Raw genomic sequence first — 17,959 nt, 5'->3', positions numbered from 1 at the left:
AGCACACTCTGTCCAAAATCAACACTAGTGACAGGGCCACACAACGCTTAAAATACAGATCGATAGTGATGAAGGAAACACCTCTATTAACCATTGACCTGTTGAGGGAGGTGTAGTCCTTGCAGGGTTCTCAAAATTGGAAATAATTTATCAGTGAGCAGGGACACATGTGGGAGTGGGATAGGGCCAAACCACAGAGGTTTCAAAAATTATTACGACTTGGCGGAGTCAGAAACATTCAAGAACTTGCTGCTAAAACACCCATTGCATCCCATTTTCAGAGGGGCACTTTCATTGAGGGCACCTCCTCATTGGAGGACATAAATCTATTTGAGGCTATGCCACAAAAACCCATATATCTAATCTATAGGAAAATAACAATGCACCAGACCCATGGTGGGATCTAAAGAGTGAATGAGAGGGATATCTGGAAACTTTCCTGGAAGGGGAAAGGGGGCGAGGCCCTGAGTACTCTCAGAGAGGTCTCTGTAAGGAAAGGTTTCCAAGTAGAACAACTAAAAGTGTTACAGAGAGCATATCTCACACAGCCAATATTTTCCAAGATAAGTAGTGCAGAGACTGATCACTGCATAATAAGCTGTAGATATATAAAGGAAACTTTCTTCGCATATTATGCGAATGTCGGCAATTGAGGGACTTTTGGGCCAGGTTTGGAAAGGTGTTGGTATTCTGACAAGCTCCCTGAGTCCTTTACCAGCTAAGATGGCAATAAAGGGAATATGGGGCAAGAACAGCTTGTAAATATACTCCAAACGCTCTTACACACACAACATCCCTTACAATAATTTGTCTGCATGTGAACCGTCTCACACATTATATTAAACTAAAGAAAGTGTTATTATACCTATCCTGTTCGCCTACTTTGGAAAACCCACGTGTCCCCAACAGAATTGTGTAAGCTGAAGATGAACAATATGAGCAAGGTAATAAATTCATAGTGGTAGCACATTCCCATCACAAAACACCCCTGCCATTTCATTAAACAGTTGTAAAAGACGAGGAGTTGCTATAGTGGACATAAATCGTTGTCATATAAAGCCTTGAAAATGTGGACACATCCAAAGGGGGGGGGTACACATTTTTCGAATGATCCTTTATGGACTAAACCCTGTTTATAGTTCCGTCTATGTCCCAGACCTCTTTAGGACAGCCTTTTTTGTCATCAGTCTTGAGATTACTTAATGGGCCTTCCATGAGTCCTGTTTTTGGGGAATTGAACCTATCCATCGAACCTTTCTTGAACAAAACAGGATTCCAGGACAGACAAATGCTTAAGATAGTGCACTATTAAGGGACAAGATGGAAGATCACACTCTTACCAATGTCTCATTGACTTCACCGAAGGGATATGCAATTCACTTTATTGTCCTGTGTTCATGAAACAAGCTTCAAAATAGACTACTTTTATCCTCTAAAACCTTTATACCAGAAATAACCTCATGCACTTTTTAATATAGAGCACTCTCTGATCTTTCACCTATATTGCTATAAATAAACCTCCACTAAAAACCTGGCGACCAGAACTTCCAGGTAAAAAATGGCAGATGAAAAGAAGGTCCTTAAAGTGCACATTAAACCTTTATCAATAATAACTCAGTTTCCTCAGCACAGATCATTGCGGCAGCACATAATATCTCAGTAAGAGGCATGATGATGATAGATGCAGCAATAGCAAAATGAAGGAATGAACTGGAGTGAGAGAGGCTACAAGCCCAAGTTAAAGAATTAATTAAAACTTATGACAGGCCCCTCTCTGTTGAGAACAGACTCAACCAATCATCCAATCTACTCTCTTACTTTTTGAAGACAGTACATTAAAAAAAACAAAAAATGTATCCTACGATACATTCTTGTCAGGAATAATGGCTCAGAATAGGTCACACCTTTAATTGGGAAGACTGGGCCATTGAAGCAATACATGATCTGGAAAAGGTAATAGTGGAGAGAAAGGTCAAGTCGTTCCAGGATATCTGTGCTGTGTGTATCATTTAGACCCAATGCAACACTGGAGGCAGTGCTTAATTCGAGCTGGTGCTTTCCGGTGCTTAGTACCGGCACTTAATTGGTTTCCAGTGCTCGGCACTGGCACCTAATTGTCAACACCATACTTAGAGCAGTCTTCCACATGGTGGCACTGCTCATTTAATTTAGAGATGAGCAGAACAAAGGATGTTTAGGAATACAATATACATAAAAAAAATTGGTAACACATACCTCCCCAGCCATTCCTTTGGCTTTGGGGACCTGGAATAATCTGAACTGTAGCATTTACATGCGCGAGAGATGGTTAGTAGTTGTTTTGGCAATGATGACAAGGGCGATGGAGGTGCAAGCTGCAGTGGCCTCCTGGTCAGAGCCCTGGCACTTAATATTTTATAAATGAAGCACTGACTGGAGGTAGACAACTAATCATAGTTTCAAGAAAAGGCTAGGATGAGAACCATTCACAATCTCTACAACCTCGATGCAACAGTTAATCTAGTTGTGTTGTCACAAGGGAGTGATTTCTGGTCCATACCAACCTGTCATACAACATACATTCTCAACAACCCTAGCAAAACATCTGCTTGAACACTGCCAGCACAACGTTTCCCATGACTGTACAGAGGTAGATTAGTTAGATTTCCTAAAACAACATGAACAGAGGGAAGTCAGACTTAAATTCGTCTACTTTAGTTTTTAGTTGGGACACAAACTGCTGCTCAGGCCTGCAAAATAACGTCTGACTAAGCACATGCTATAGGAATGTTCACAAATACTTAACTATTGGTCCTCTGTCCTCAGATCTATGTAATCTAATAGTGAATGTATTTTCACTGATACAAACAACAGGCAAAATTTAACTTATATGATATTCAAAATCTTCAAATGCTCTGAGTTTAGGGGATTGGCTCTTAGAAATGAACCACACAGTGAATATTTTAATGGTCATATATAGGACGATAAAATACAGACCTACAGCAAGATCCTGTGGCAATACATAATGATGGATCCTCTCATCATTTGGAATACCACTAAAAATAAGTATTTTTCACTGGTGCTTTCACCAACACCGTCTAATTTCCCCCCTCGTTTGCCCATCTACCACCTTTGTCTGTTTTGGAAACTGCCTGACTTCTGCCAGACCCTTCTTAATAAGTATGTAATGAAAAACGTATAGAATGTAGGGAATTTAGAAGCTGTAAGAGTTGTTGAACAAACACAAGATGATGGATTGAGTGCTGAAACTTTTCAACCACACACCCCCAGTCAAGGGATCTGGTTTAATCCATCATTCTTTTGCTCACTATGCCACCCCAGTTGGCACCCAGCCATATGCGAACCAGTCTTGACCCTGCTCCTCATGGGAATAGTCCAGCCCTAACTGCTGGGCCAGGTCCTCCCTGGACAGGAAACAAGCATCCTGGGACCGGTTTCCGGGTATTACCCTCATCAGCAAGACTAGCCTTGACTCCAGTGGCATGGAGAACACAGGACCCACGTCTGGGCATACCCGTCCCTCTCAAGGTGACAAATACAAAAAGAACAATTGATAGGCAGAATGCTGAACAATGTCAAATATTCACCCCAGTACAGAGATCTGGGTCTAAATCCATTGTTTACTTACAGCAATGCTAAGTAGCCGTGCATACAAGTAGAAAACGATTCATACATGACACATAAGTAAAATGTCCCTTCTTGCACATTATACTAATAGCTCTGGTCTCTATTTCCGATCTCTGTGAGTAGGAGTCGTAGATAGCTGGGTGCAGCCTGCTCTCATCTCTGTACTTCTGTGGTGGGCACTCTACCTGGAGACTGTCCTACTGGACAGAACATTCTTGCAGACAGAGGCCATGCCTGGAAGTTGACCCAACCAGGAGACATGAATGTATTTATTTATTTATTTATTTATTTAGAGAGTTTTATATAGCGCAAACATGACCCTTGGTTATCAGAGTGCTTCACAGATACATATATACATACACATGCATGAGGTAGGTTTGAGATAAAACTCGCATAGCATTACCATATAATTAGTGAGGCCGGTAGGTATAGAGCTATATAGTAAACATAACACTGATATGAGGTAGGTTAGGTATACGTCCAAAGGAACAGACTCAAACTAGTTCCAAAGGAGCAGACCTAGAATACACATCTTCCAGATGTGAAACTGGTATAAAGATGTGAGCTCAAGACCCATTGTTTTTCGTTGTTTTGACCTTTTCTATCAAGCAGTGGGTTCTCCACAAAGAACCCACAAACTACTATGCTGTCAAGGGGTGGTGTTGAACTGACAGTCATTTCCCAAGAGGTGAAGGAACATTACCTGGAGTCCGATGTTCATTATTGAATCTGGGTAGACCTTTACTTCATGGATCTTGAGGTGTCTATATATGGTTTTTGTTCATAAAATGGATGCATACATTCAACATATGCTGTCAGATTGCAACTTAATGCAGCTAAGCAAACTGTTTCCCATGGTCTACTCCCACATGCAGGAAAGTGCTAGGAATGAAATAGATAATATCATGAAGTCCAGAGCTGTCAATTTGCTGAATTACATTTAAAGTTTGGTAATGAGTGACATCCCTACTTGTGAAAGAAGTGTTTTAGGAGAACTGACAGCACACATTTTACAGAAGTTAGTGCAGTCAGGTATATGTATTAAAATGATTCTGCATTGAAGCTTTTATTTATTTAAGCATTGCTAAAGCGAATGCAGTTGAGAATACATTGAAAAGAAGGCACAGGATCTTTTTGACTTCCACATTCTTGATGCAAATGTTTTGTTTAAGTACCATGCATGAGCATGAGAGCCTGACCATCTTTCTATGGTTTTGAATTATGTCGTCAGAGAAAAAAGAAGAGTGGTTTATTCTTGTTTTACATTAAGTACACATTATTTTTCATGCTGCACATTTTAGGGCTCGTCAAAATCACTTCCACCGGAAAGTTGTTAAATGCTGATACCAGCAGGATTGACATGGTTGTTCATTCTTGCCAATAGACATAAAAAAAAAAAAAATCTGTAATATCTATTTCTCAGAATTACGAATAGCCTGTGCCTGGGTGACTAGGGATCATCTTATGTCTTTGAATGTAAACAGTTGGCTTGGCTGGAACATCTAAATCTCTACAAACCCTCAGGCGTTCATCATCAAAATACATTTTTTGTAACCACACATGCTGTAACATAAATGTTTATGTACATTTATGTTAAGCAAGTGGGAGATTGGGTTTCAATAGCTACACATATATAAGACACTCAAAGTGTCTGCACATTCATACACGTCTGTGTTTGCATGAGTTAGTATATTAAAGTCAGATTTATTGGCAGTGCCAATACTTGTTCTAGCTTGGCCCAAATGAGGGATTTATGTACTGCTTGTACAGTGGCTGCCTTACATTCTAAGTGCCATATCCACGGTGTTTAAAAATACATTTTTTCTATCACCCAAGTAAATATAAAACAATGGTACGAGGTTGACATTCCTATTATGAAAACGGTTTGATTCCATTCAGTAGTAAATTCCTTTCAACACATTATCTTAACCTCATAAGTGCTGCGCCCAGTCCAACGGCCGACGGCACCACTACCTCGGGAGTGCTGCCGTCGGCCGTTGGTGGAGCCGTCGGCCGTTGGACGTTCCAGCTGCACCTGCGCAATGGAACGTTCAGCACTGGAGCTGGACGTTCCATCGCAGCTAAGGTGTTAAAAAAGTTATTATGGGAGGATGTTCCCATCTGTATCTTACGAAGAAATTAAGGTAAAATTAATTTGTTTAGTAATTGGCCTTTAATATTGAGTACATTTATCCTACCACCTTTTCAAAACTTAGAGGTATATTTATGACTGGGTTTGAGTTGCTCTTTCACCACGCCATTGGTGCATGTGCAACACAAGCATAAAATGTGATTTATGAAGCCACAGAAGGCCATCTTGCATTGCCCTGAGTTGCTTCATAAACCCAGAGTAACGTAACGCAACGCAGCGCAGATTGCTGCACTGCATTACTCTGCATTGGGAAGGTGTTCTGTGGGCATTGAGTGAGTGTTTCCATGCAACTCCCACTGATTTTGCCACATTCCTAGATTCACCAAAAGTGGTAGACCTGGGAATGCGGCAAAAAGATACTCTTTTTCAAGGAAGGTGCAACAAGGAGAAATATATTTATTTCTCCTTGTTACTCCCTCTTTCTATTGTGCAGCACACATAGAAAGAGGAATATGCCTCTCAGGGTTGTTTAGAGGGAATTTAGTAGGAAGATCCAGAAGTTAGTTATAGTGTTTGTGGATTTGTGTATATTTAGATGTATTACTGTGAGTGTTTTTGCCTTTTTGTACATTTCTTTAGTAATGTATCACTATGTTACGTTAAACTGTGTTATGTTAGTTATATTTTGATGATTATCTGTTATCTATATATATTACTGGAAATGTAATGTGTGTTGGGGGTAGGTTTATTTATTTACTTTATACTTTTTTGCCTACAAACGTGATCTGTGGGCATTTGGAGTTTATGCTTCTTCTTTTAATGAAATCAGTTTTGGTTCATAATATACCAATGGTCTTTACTTTGAATTCCCTTTTTTCAGGTTTCCTGGAGCATTTTTTTTAAATACTTTTTGGAGTTTTTGATGTATCCTAGTTACTTTGAATCGCTTTAAGGAATTTCTATTGTATTCATTATATTTTTGCATTTTTGGGGGGATTGTTAGATATTATATTACCGCTTTTTTGGTGGATTACTATTGAATACAGAGAAGGATCTGCAGAACAGTAAGTTTCTTTTCTTTCTTTTCTTGTTGGCGGAAAATGAGAGATATTGCTAATGTCAAAATTATGAGATTGCTGTGTGGAATGTTTTGTTCATGTGTTGTAATTTATATATGTGATAGATTTAGTTTGATTTTAAGCGTCTTATTTAGTTGTATTTAAAAAAAAAATCTTTATATGTAATTGTATAACAGTCTTTTTTAACATTAGGGTTTTAAATAATTTTTGACTGATCTAATACAATATTATATTGATTATTGAGAAAAAGGTTTGTTGTGTTGGTTTATAGATTGTCATAGTTTTGAGGACTTTGGTAGGTTACTGTTTGTTTTAAAATATGCTTTTGGCTATGATTTCAAAGTAATCTAGTCTGTTGTTGTTTATGAAAGTTTGACTTTAAATTGTATCATGTCGCTCATTATTTGGGTTTGTTTGCTAAGTTTAGGGTCAGTTTGGTAACAAATTTCTCCAATCATAGTTCTTGGTAGCTTTGCTCTTTTTGTAATGCGTCTATACATTTGTACATTGTAGGCTGAGTTGTGTCTAATTTGGATTGGAACTGAGTTGTTTGTTTTGGCTTCTTGTGCCAAGGTTCTGTCAAATACATTTCACCATAGCATTTGAAATTTGGGTGGCATCTGTTCAGTCTCCCAACCCAAGTCTCTTCAAAATTATTCATTAGGGGTCTATGGTTGTCTTCATTTTGTTGGTAGAAAGGGCTTTCTATGAGTAAATGGTAGTGGTTGGCTACTTCTGTGACAAGGACATAGGCTTGTGCTACATATTTTTCTTTATTTCAAAGGCAAATTGACTTTTTGTAGCATTTTCTACATTTTGGAACTGCTTACGAGTTTGGCATTTCGACCGTCCGAATGCCATAGCCTCTGTAAAACTGCAGTGCCAGCGGTTTTGACTGCCATAGTACGAGTTGACCACGGTGTGGCTGTAGAGGTCTAGTGGCGGTGGGGAATTTTTTTCCATCTATATTGATGCCTGTGTGAGCATTTTGACTGTATATGTGTCGAATGCACACATATGCATGATATATGTGGATACATACCATCTACCCATTGTTGGATTCCAGCCCATATGTGGGCAGTCATGGTACCTGTAGATCGTCGCAAACAGGGTCATAGTCTTTGGGGTTAAGATGCTGCTGTGAAGGGGGACCTTGAGAAAGGGGTCCAAGTTAAACTCTGCCCGGAAGAACAGGAAAGGAGTCAGTATGCACTCCAAATCCTACGCTTCTGCTGACCTGAAGACAGTGGTCCTACCTCTGCGGTCATCTCATCGGAAAGCCAACTTGTAATATGGATGCCGGTGAGACTACTCAGTACTGCCCAATGGCAGCTGATTTTCTCCAACTGCAGCCGCAATAGTCTGCAGATTGCTGGTGGTGTCAGCGGTTCGACAGCAGTCTTTGCAAAGGCAATCCGACAATCTAGTAATATGGTGGTCGGACTGCAGAGCTAGCGGTGATCGGACCGTAGTTCAGATTACCGAACTCGTAATGAGGCCTTTAGTGCGGATTTTTGGAGGTGTCTCCAGATACTTTGATTGAAATGATAGAAACAGCCTTGTTTAGCTGCCTGGGGGTACATTTTTAGAATGGTTTGCATAATGGCTTGCTAAAAGTGTATGGTTATGTTTTGTGGTAGTAGTTATTTGTTTTATCTTTTATATGGTATAAGAGGCCGTAGTAGGTGCTGCTTTGTTTGTTTGGTAGTAGCGCATATATAAAGGAAAAAGTTGTGTTTTGAAAAAGTTCCTCATAATGTGTTATTGTTAAATGTTCAGGTATGTGTATGTCTTGGTATCTTCTGGGGGCAGGTGATGAATCACTGTTTTTTTTTAGTTCATGCAATTAAACATTTTAAAGTAGGGATAGGTGGTAGTTGTCCTGTTATATTTTCTGGGACTTTAAGTAGTATATCTTTCATACTTTTGCTTGTGGATTCCAGGAAAATAGTGCTTCCCTCTCTTAGATCCTGCAATATTTCAAATTTTTCGATTTTTGTCACATTTGGGGTTGGTTGTGCTCTCTTACATGAATTACAACATCATATTTTGTAGTTACTCTCCCATGGTGTGCATTAGAATAATATTTAGTACATTTTTAGTTTACATTTTCTAATGATGCACTTTCTTCGCTGGTGGTGTAGCCCATTTGATTTGATAACTACTTTCCATTCTGTGAAATTTCGCAGCCTCTCCTTGTTTCTAAAGGTAGTGTAGTAGTATAAATATAGATTACAATTTAACTTTTGCAAGTTTGGTATTAATATGTATAAAAATGCAACTACTTCTGTTAAGTATACCTACATGTATATTTTGTTTATATGTTTTACACAGTTTTATAGCTTTGCCATTGGCGTGTTCTAATGTGGAGCATGTGCTTTCTTTTCTGTTGGATGAAAAAAAACATCGGTTTTATTTTATATGCTAATTGGTTGGTAGTCTGTAGAGGTTGAGGTTGTAAGGTTTATTTTTGTTGGTTATTCTGCGGAGTTTATACTTTTCCAATAATTTATGTATACTTCGTTTTTTTTATCTTTTTGCTGGTTTGGTATAGTTGTTATTGTCCTGCACTTTATCAATTTTGAAGTTTAGATTTTTTCTTTTAGGAAGTCTATGTAAAGAGATAGAAATTGAAAGGATCTGGGGATCTCTCAATATTTAATGATTATCTGCTCGTCCCTTTTTTCTTTTCTCTTTTCTTTTCTTTTAATTTTTTTCTCTCTATTGTTCCTTATCTGGAATGACTCTTTACCTGCAATGACTCATTTTATTTAAATTTTCTATGTATTATGCTCTGAATTACTTTGATAATGCTATTATTGCAATGTTTATTCTGCTATCGCTGTATGATTTTTGTATATGTTATGGTCGTTTTGTAAATGTTTTCCTGAGTTGCAATAAAATAAGTTTTAAAAAAAAGTAAAGAGATAGAAATTGAAGAGTGTGTTTACACTTATTTGCTATTTTAAGTTTTTAGGTTTAATACAGTTATGTTTTAGTTTAAATATATGTTTTACTTACTTGGTTAGGTAGTTGTTGAGATGTATCTATTTTTCTTTAATGGTCTGGTGGAAAAATATGGCAGAGTTTCCTCGTCTTTTAGTGTTTGTTGATTTCGAAGTATTTAGGGGCATATTCACAAGGAGCTATTGCAGAATTAACGGCACTTTATCGCAGCCAAAGTCGTGATAAATTTACCCCACCATTCACAAGCTGGTACTAACAGCCCACAGCACCAGTTTTCCCATCATAGCAGCCGCAAAAAACATCGCCACAGAGGACCCCCATAACTATCGCTAATGAGATGCAGAGTAGGCGCTGCCGGGCCAAAACCCGCGACAACACCACACCTCAACATTCACAACGACCAGCTAGACCAGCGATAAGAACACAAAACACGCAATAGGGTGCATTAGCAGCAGGAAATTTACACCTGCCCTGACCTGGTGTAAAGTTGGATCACAGACTGCACCACAAAAGGGAGCACAGCACACATCCACACCTGAAGACAAACAGATGCCATAGAGCAACTGAACATGCAGCACGGACACCCAAGAGGGCAGCAACACCCACCGACACCACACCCAGGACCACCCCTCCCTGTCACCCCCGACCAAAGACATGCCACATCAGCTACACCAAAACATGCACAAAATAATCCGCCTGATGTTGCACAATCACAACTGGTGACAAGCATGTGTCGTCACAGAAATGAGCATCACAAATTCACTTTTTGAAGCAAACAATTAAACTTTATTGAAATCAACACAGAAATCAAATGAAGACACATGGTGGCTCCCCTCGACACAATCCGTAGGTCACAGCCTGCTAGGCAAAAAACATGATGAGAAGGTGTGTCCTGCGCATATCAAAGGACAGAGAGAGAGTGAAGGAGAGAGAGAGAGAGAAGAGAGGAGGAGAGAGAGAGAGAAAGAGAAGAGGAGAGGGGGAGAGCGAGAGCGATAGAGAGAGAGAGGAGAAAGAGAAGAGGGGGAGAGAGAGAGAGAGCTGATCCTGTGCACCCAGACCACACGGCTCACCTGCTGCCACCGGTGTGTCTTCAACCGCTTGCCTGTACGTATAGCAGTACACCAGGTCACACATCTGAGAGAGAGCCGTCATCTGAAACAGAGTACAGAGACATGACCGGCACAATACACACACTTGCACAAGATAACATTACCCTCCGCCCGCCCATGCACACCCAGGCAGAGGCATCCCGGCTCCTCCCGCCGCCCATCGGAGCATGCCCGCAAAGGCACACATGGGCCTCACTGCTCACCTTCCACCACTGGCATTTAGACCGCAGGTCCCACCAACTGCCGCTACAAGCCACAAGCCACAAGCCAGGGGCCCGTGGACATGGAACCCTCCACACCATGCAGCCACCAGGTCTCACGTTTGGTGCTGGGTCTTGATTACACCATGGGAGGGCACATACCAGGGCACCCGGGAACATCGCAGCCTACACAGCCGCTCAGCCCAATGGGTACCACTAACTCTGTGATCCCGGAAGTGTGGCCACGTGGTGGTAGGCCCGCGCAGCTCGCTGGCGCGGTCTACACTGCAGGTTCAGCAAGGCACACTGATCCTGAGCAATCCGGACCGCCGGAACGGACCATCATCACAGGTTGCACACCTGCTCAGCAGCTCAAGGTGCCAATGACTCAGTGCACCCTAAGTCACCGTCCCGTGGCGGGGTGCCTGTGCCGGCGGCAATGCAGCGTGTGCCACAAACCCTGTTCAACCCCAGTCAGCGCCACGTGGCAGGGTGGTAGGCCCATGCCGGCCGCAATGCAGAGTGTGCCACAAACCCTGTTCAACACAAGTCAGCGTCAGGTGGTGGGGTGGTAGGCCCATGCAGGCTGCAATGCAGAGTGTGCCACAAACCCTGTTCAACCCCAGTCAATGCCACATGGTGGTAGGCCCGTGCCGGCCTCAAGGCCTCAGGTCCGTTATCCAGTCACCACCAGCAGAGGGGTATGTGACGCCATCGGCCCCTTATATTTGCGGGGTCACATGACCTCTGACACCTGTGCTGGGTGGGTGTGGTGTGCATGCAAACCTGCCCTCAGGGAGTAGCTGTGACATGCTGACAACTAGACCAGTGACCTGCACACCACCAGTGAGTACGCCTGCAATGGGTAGCAATGAGGCCCCTCTGGGAGCGTGAGCAAAGTGGTCCGGTCTGCCGTACGCCAGAACAGCGCAGGGCTTGCAATTATGACTCATGGGTACTGGGTGTGGTTCAGTCCATGTCCGGACAAGAAAGTGGCTGGTGCGTGTGTCCCTGTTGTGTGTTCTCGGGACCCGTGCACACATCGCTATGCAGCACCCTTAGATTGGCATCCCACAGTATGAGCATCATTGACACAAGGAGAATCACTGTCCCTACATTCATCCACACATACATACATGAATGATGAAAGACATGACACAGCAGTGCGTCAATGAATGTTTATTGCACATCCAGTGCAGTTCCACAGCTCGAGTTGTACAGGGCACTGCCAAATACACCACACCATTAGGCCCGTGGAGGGCGAGCCAGAGTCCATCCATGGAAGACAAGTACTGCGGAAGAGGAGAAGGGCAGTCCGCAGTCTGGTCGCCGTGTCATTGGTCATCAAACAGGATGTGGCAGTCCATGTCGCTGTCCAAGGTGAGTGCATCTGAGTGAATCAGGGGTCAGTGGAAGGTCATGAGGCCATATGCGGGACCAACCAGGAACAGGCCAGGTGGCGGAAATGAATGCTACTGAGCCCTTCTGATCACAATACCATCCACGTCCTCGTCCCTGGATGCGTGCCCTGCCCCACCTGGGGGTGTTGCTGTTCTGGCTGCAGCACTGTATGCCAATGACACCTCAGGTGCCGTAGGTGGATTGTCAGCCGCATTGTGTGCCAATGACACCTCATGTGCCGGAGGTGGATTGTCTGCTGCACAGGGAGGCATGGACACACCAGGGGGCAAAGATGTGGATGGTGTGGGGGCAGCAGCATTCAACATTGCAACCCCTTGTGGCAGCAATGCCATGATAAGGATCTGCAGGGCATGGTAGATCCCAGCTACATTCCGCTGATGTGCAGCAGTGGCTGCCATCCTTTCCACCTCCATCCCCACCCTGTCCTCCATGAGCCTCCGAATGTGTGCCAGTTCATGGCTGATATCGCTGGAGCCACTCTGAGTGGACAAGTGTTCTTCTCTCAGCATCATGACTCCAACGATATCAGTCAAGGCTCGTTGGAGACCATGGAGCGGGGCTACACACCCAAGGATGGCGTCAAGTTGCCATGTTGCCGTAGCCCAACCACACCTGCACTGCGGTCTCCCTCTGGTACTCCAGCACACGGCGTTGGAAGGCCATTTGTTGTTCCTGGGGGTCTTGGGGGAGTGCCGGGGCTGTGGGTGCCTCCTGCTGATGCTTTAGGTAGTGGCTGGGGTCTCCTCGATGTAGCTGGTCTGCCCTGATCCTGGAGGTGAGTGGCAGATTAGGTCATTGAGGTCTTGGATGACTTGAGTTTCGATGCTGGTGTTGTCCTCCTTGTCATCAGTGAAGAGTGGCTGGGACTGCTCTGCAGGAGGTGTTAATGGTACCCCTGCGATGTGATGGGGAGATGGTGTATTACAATGTGTCCACATGTATGTAGCCGCATTGTACATGTTGACATTAAGACTGCATGGCATTGTGCAATGTGGCAGTCTGTAGATCAGGGTGAGGACCCAGAGTCATTGTGGGTGTGCACCATGCTCTGCTTGATTGCGCATGTATGCCATGGTACCATCTCCACCTGTCCCCCAGTACCTGGTGGTCACTCACCCTGTTATGGTTGTGTTGTGTCCTGTCGAGCAGTGTCCGATCCCCCAACTCCGGCCACAGTCTCAACACTGATGACTGTCGACCCCAGCTCCTCCATGTCATCCAGCTCGAGCTCTGGCACTGGGCCCCCACCTCCAGTCTGCGTTGCTGCCATCCAGTTGGCGGAGAGTTTCTCCTTGGTCCGCCGCTTGATGTCATTCCATCGCCTCTTGACCTCGTCCATTGTCCTCTTGTCCTCCTCGAAGGCATTCACCTTGTCCACGATGTCCCGCCAGATTCCATTTTTGGTGCCCAATGACACGTTGGCAGTGACGCATAGTTGTTGCTGGTGTTCCATCACCTCCGTGACTATGATACTGTTCACCTGCAGACTGAACTTTGTCTTCCTCTTCTTCTTGTCCTTGCCCTTCCTTGTCCCAGAGGTCCCTGGCTGGTCGTCCGGGGTGCTTGTGGGGTTGCGCTCGTCCTCTGTGCCTGCTCTGGCTGCCTCCATGGTGCTTGGTTGTTGGTAATTTGTGGGGGTTTTTTTCTACTTTTATGGTGATTTTTCCTGCCTGCCAAGTGTGTGTCGCAGGCCTAGCGCTGCTTATCGCTGATTTCCTCATCGCCCTTTGGCCCATCGCAGGATTTCTGGTGTTGTGGTTTGTGTTTTTGTCTCCATTGATGTGGTTGTATCGCAGACATTGTCCGCAGTTTGTTGTGAATTCCACGTTGACACAGGGTTATTCTCCTGCGATAGGCTGCGATGTTGAAAGTTGCGTTACGCTACCCTTGCGGTAGTTGTCACACCTTCTTGTGAATATACCCCTTAGTTGTTTCAATAAGTGTGCCTTTTATTGTATTGATTCAATTGTCTGTTTGATTTTATTGGTTAAAGTTCTTTATAGTTATGTTTTATTCGTTGGTTTAGTTTGTTTGAATTTTTTCAATAAGGCCCCTCTATGGTAAGCGCTAATTTAGGTTTTATATTTAATGTATGATATTTTGGGATGTTAATTTATTCATACGTATATTTATACATTTTTTAAATGATGTTTAAATGTTTGCAGTTAATGCTAATTTTCTTTAGGATTGTATTGTTAATATTTTGGATATATAATCTTCGGGGATGAATGGTAAATATTTTGCTGATGTCATATATTTTTATTTTATTTAAATATGTGTATAAGAAGTTTTGGGTTTATTTGAAGTAATTGCTTTTTGTAAAAAGTGTTTTGTTTTTTAAATCTATGTATTAATGATTATTACATTATTTTGGTGATAATGCTGTAGTCAATATTTTTGATATATTATATGTTTATTTAAAGGTAACCTTGCTTTTGTTTCGGATATTTTTGTTTTTGATATAGGTAAATACCAATTTATTTGACAATGATATTTGCATTCTCAAAATTGTTGCTCGTTATAGTTAAATATAGGAAATTAATATTTTTTTATTTAATACTTAATTTCTGATATTCTCGTATTTCGATATTATATGCATCAATATTATGCCAGTATTGAAGATGCAAGACTTACAAGCACATTCACTTGCCACAAACCCTGTGATTTGGTAATTTGCAGGGTTTGTGACCAGTAAATGTTTTTTTTCAAATTTACTAAACTCATTTAGTGATTTAGTAACAGGTTGCAATCGCTAAATGGGTTTAGGAAACCACACCAAATTGTTATTTGGAAGAGTGCTGTTTGGGGACTTCCTTTCCAAATAGCTATTCCTTATGGTATGTGTTAATGTTTTACTACCAAAATCCAGTTGCAAAACATTATTATTATACTAATTACTAAACAGTAGTTGTAACTATTCCCGTTCCATAGGACCTTCCTACTTTTGAAAAGCGATTTTCAAAATGTTCCTATTTATTTATTTTTTAAACGCAGCCCGTTTTCCTTCAAGGAAAACAAGCTGCATTAAAAAAAACACACAAAACCCATGTAGACCAAAATCCCTGTGAAGGTAAAAAAATTGTAGTGAGTCGCAATTTGTGACCTACCTCTTTATTATACATTACGTAGATCTGATTCTGACCCACAATAATTCGGATTTTGAAGAACTAACGGCCAGATTCATGAAAGGAAATTGCGCTCGCAAAGGGCCAGCTTCTGAGAATCTGGCCCTTTGCGAGCGCAATTTTTGCATTTGGGATTCATCATCCCAAATGCAAAAATCGGTAGTTGCGAAATCGCATATTTGCGAGGAATTGCATTTAAAGAATCTCTATTTGAGATTCCTTAAATGCAATTCATCAACCATTTTTAATTTGCGAATTCGCAATATTTGGCCGCTATTTACCGCGAGGTCAAACCTCGTGGTAAATAGCGAAAACTTAAATGCATTTTTCTAAGTTGCATGTTACACACACACACATGTCCTTTGGACATGTGTGTGCGCAACACCAATGTACATTAAATTTCAGAGGTGCTACAGGGTGTCCTTTGGACACCCCTGGCACCCTTGAAATCGCATCCTTATTTGCGATTAGCAAATTGCTAATCGCAAATAAGGAATAACTCCCCATTCATTCCTATGGGCCTTTAGGCCCATAGGAATGAATGGGGAGTTATTCCTTATTTGCGATTAGCAATTAGCTAATCGCAAATAAGGAATGTGTAGGAATCGCAATTTATTTTGCGATTCCTACATGAATCCCGTTTTGCGAGTCTGTAATAGTGATTCCTTATGAATCGCTATTAAAGACTCGCAAAACGGGTCTTTGATGAATCTGGCTGTAAGTTATTAGTGCATAGTGTCTAATAAGGAGCACTGTCCTGTGGAGTCCCTCAGGGCTCCACCTTGTCCCCACTACTTTTTAATATCTATCTCCAGCCACTGGTGGTGGCACTAGCACAAATGGACTGTCAGCTATTTTATTACGCAAATGACACTCAATTATGCTTTCAGATCGATAATTCTCAGCAAGTTCAGTCAAGCGCACAGAACATCCTTGGATTTACACTGAACTGGATGACTGCTAACTGGCTTAAAGTGAATCCAGATAAGACTGAGGTTCTAGTAATCACCACGGGTGGCAACCCCTGGATACGCCTCTTTTGGCCACAAGAGTTAGGTGCCACACTGACTCCGGTGCCTGTCGTGAAGAGTCTGGTTATTAAGTGGGACTATAAATTGGCACTGACTGGGCAGGTGATGACAGTGGTTGGAAACCGTGTGGGCTTTCAGAGGCAAATTCGGAAATTGGTACCACGCCTATCTTTTTCAACAACGCGAACTGTGATGACGGCACTTATTGAATCACGTTTGGACTAATGCGCTATATATTGGGCTCCCAGACAGGTTGCGGGGGAAGCTCCAAGTAGTAATGAACGACGCGGCAAGATTAATTTTCAAGCTTCCAAAGCGGTCACATGCTACACCATTGCTGCAACAACTGCATAGGTTTCCAATTAAGCAGAGGATTAGGTTCAAGGGCTTATATATTGCACGTAAGGCCCTGTATGGGACGGCACCAGTCTATATTAGGGACCGTCTTAGGAGATACGTATCAGGACGATGCCTTAGGTTGTCCGAAGCAAGATTGTTGACCTGGCAAAGGTTTGATAACGTGACTATGGCAGACAGGCTTTCTCAGTACTGATTCCCCAGTTGTGGAATAAAATGCCGGAAGGTTTGTGTGGCAAAGCCACCCTCAACCCATTCAGGAAGAAACTGAAACTTTTTTGTTCATGCAGACCTTTGGGCAAGATAAGCTCTGACCGAAGGGGTATTATGATAGGTAATAGCTGGTGTTAGGTTGGAACTTTTCACATGAGAGCTAAGAGACCGTTGGTGTATATAAGTGACACTGAACATAACATAACATAGGTCAGTTCTTGCGACCAGTATTTTGTGACCAGTAAATTATACTTATGGCCCTACGTTCTGTGCTCAATCACAGCAATATTTCAGGGACATAAATGACTTACAAAATGTAAATACCTAGACATTTGCAGGTTTGTGCATGTTCTCTACATTTTTGATAGACAGCAGCCAATATATTCAATTTTCTCATCCTGCTCAAAGGTTTTTCCTCCAGAAAACAATATGCTAAATTGACCTCTAGTCCATTGGTTTAACTCTGATCCACAGATGCAGTGTCATCTGTTCCAGATTTGTAAATCTGTCTGAATGAACTGAAGATCAGATTTTTGCATTTGCAAGTTCAACTTGAATGTGCAAAAACATTGAGTTTTAGGCATTTGCCAGCAAACGGCTAAATATTATATATGTAATCTCAGAATGTTAGTGAGGTAAGGTTAGCAATAAAATACCCATATTAAGGTAACAAAAGATTATATTGCTTTATTTAGGCCCATTCTCTGGTATTTTCTGAGAAACATGCCTGAGGT

Source organism: Lissotriton vulgaris, chromosome 8 (genome assembly GCF_964263255.1).
Source record: "Lissotriton vulgaris chromosome 8, aLisVul1.2, whole genome shotgun sequence".
NCBI lineage: Eukaryota > Metazoa > Chordata > Amphibia > Caudata > Salamandridae > Lissotriton > Lissotriton vulgaris.
This window is presented reverse-complemented; position numbering follows the sequence as displayed.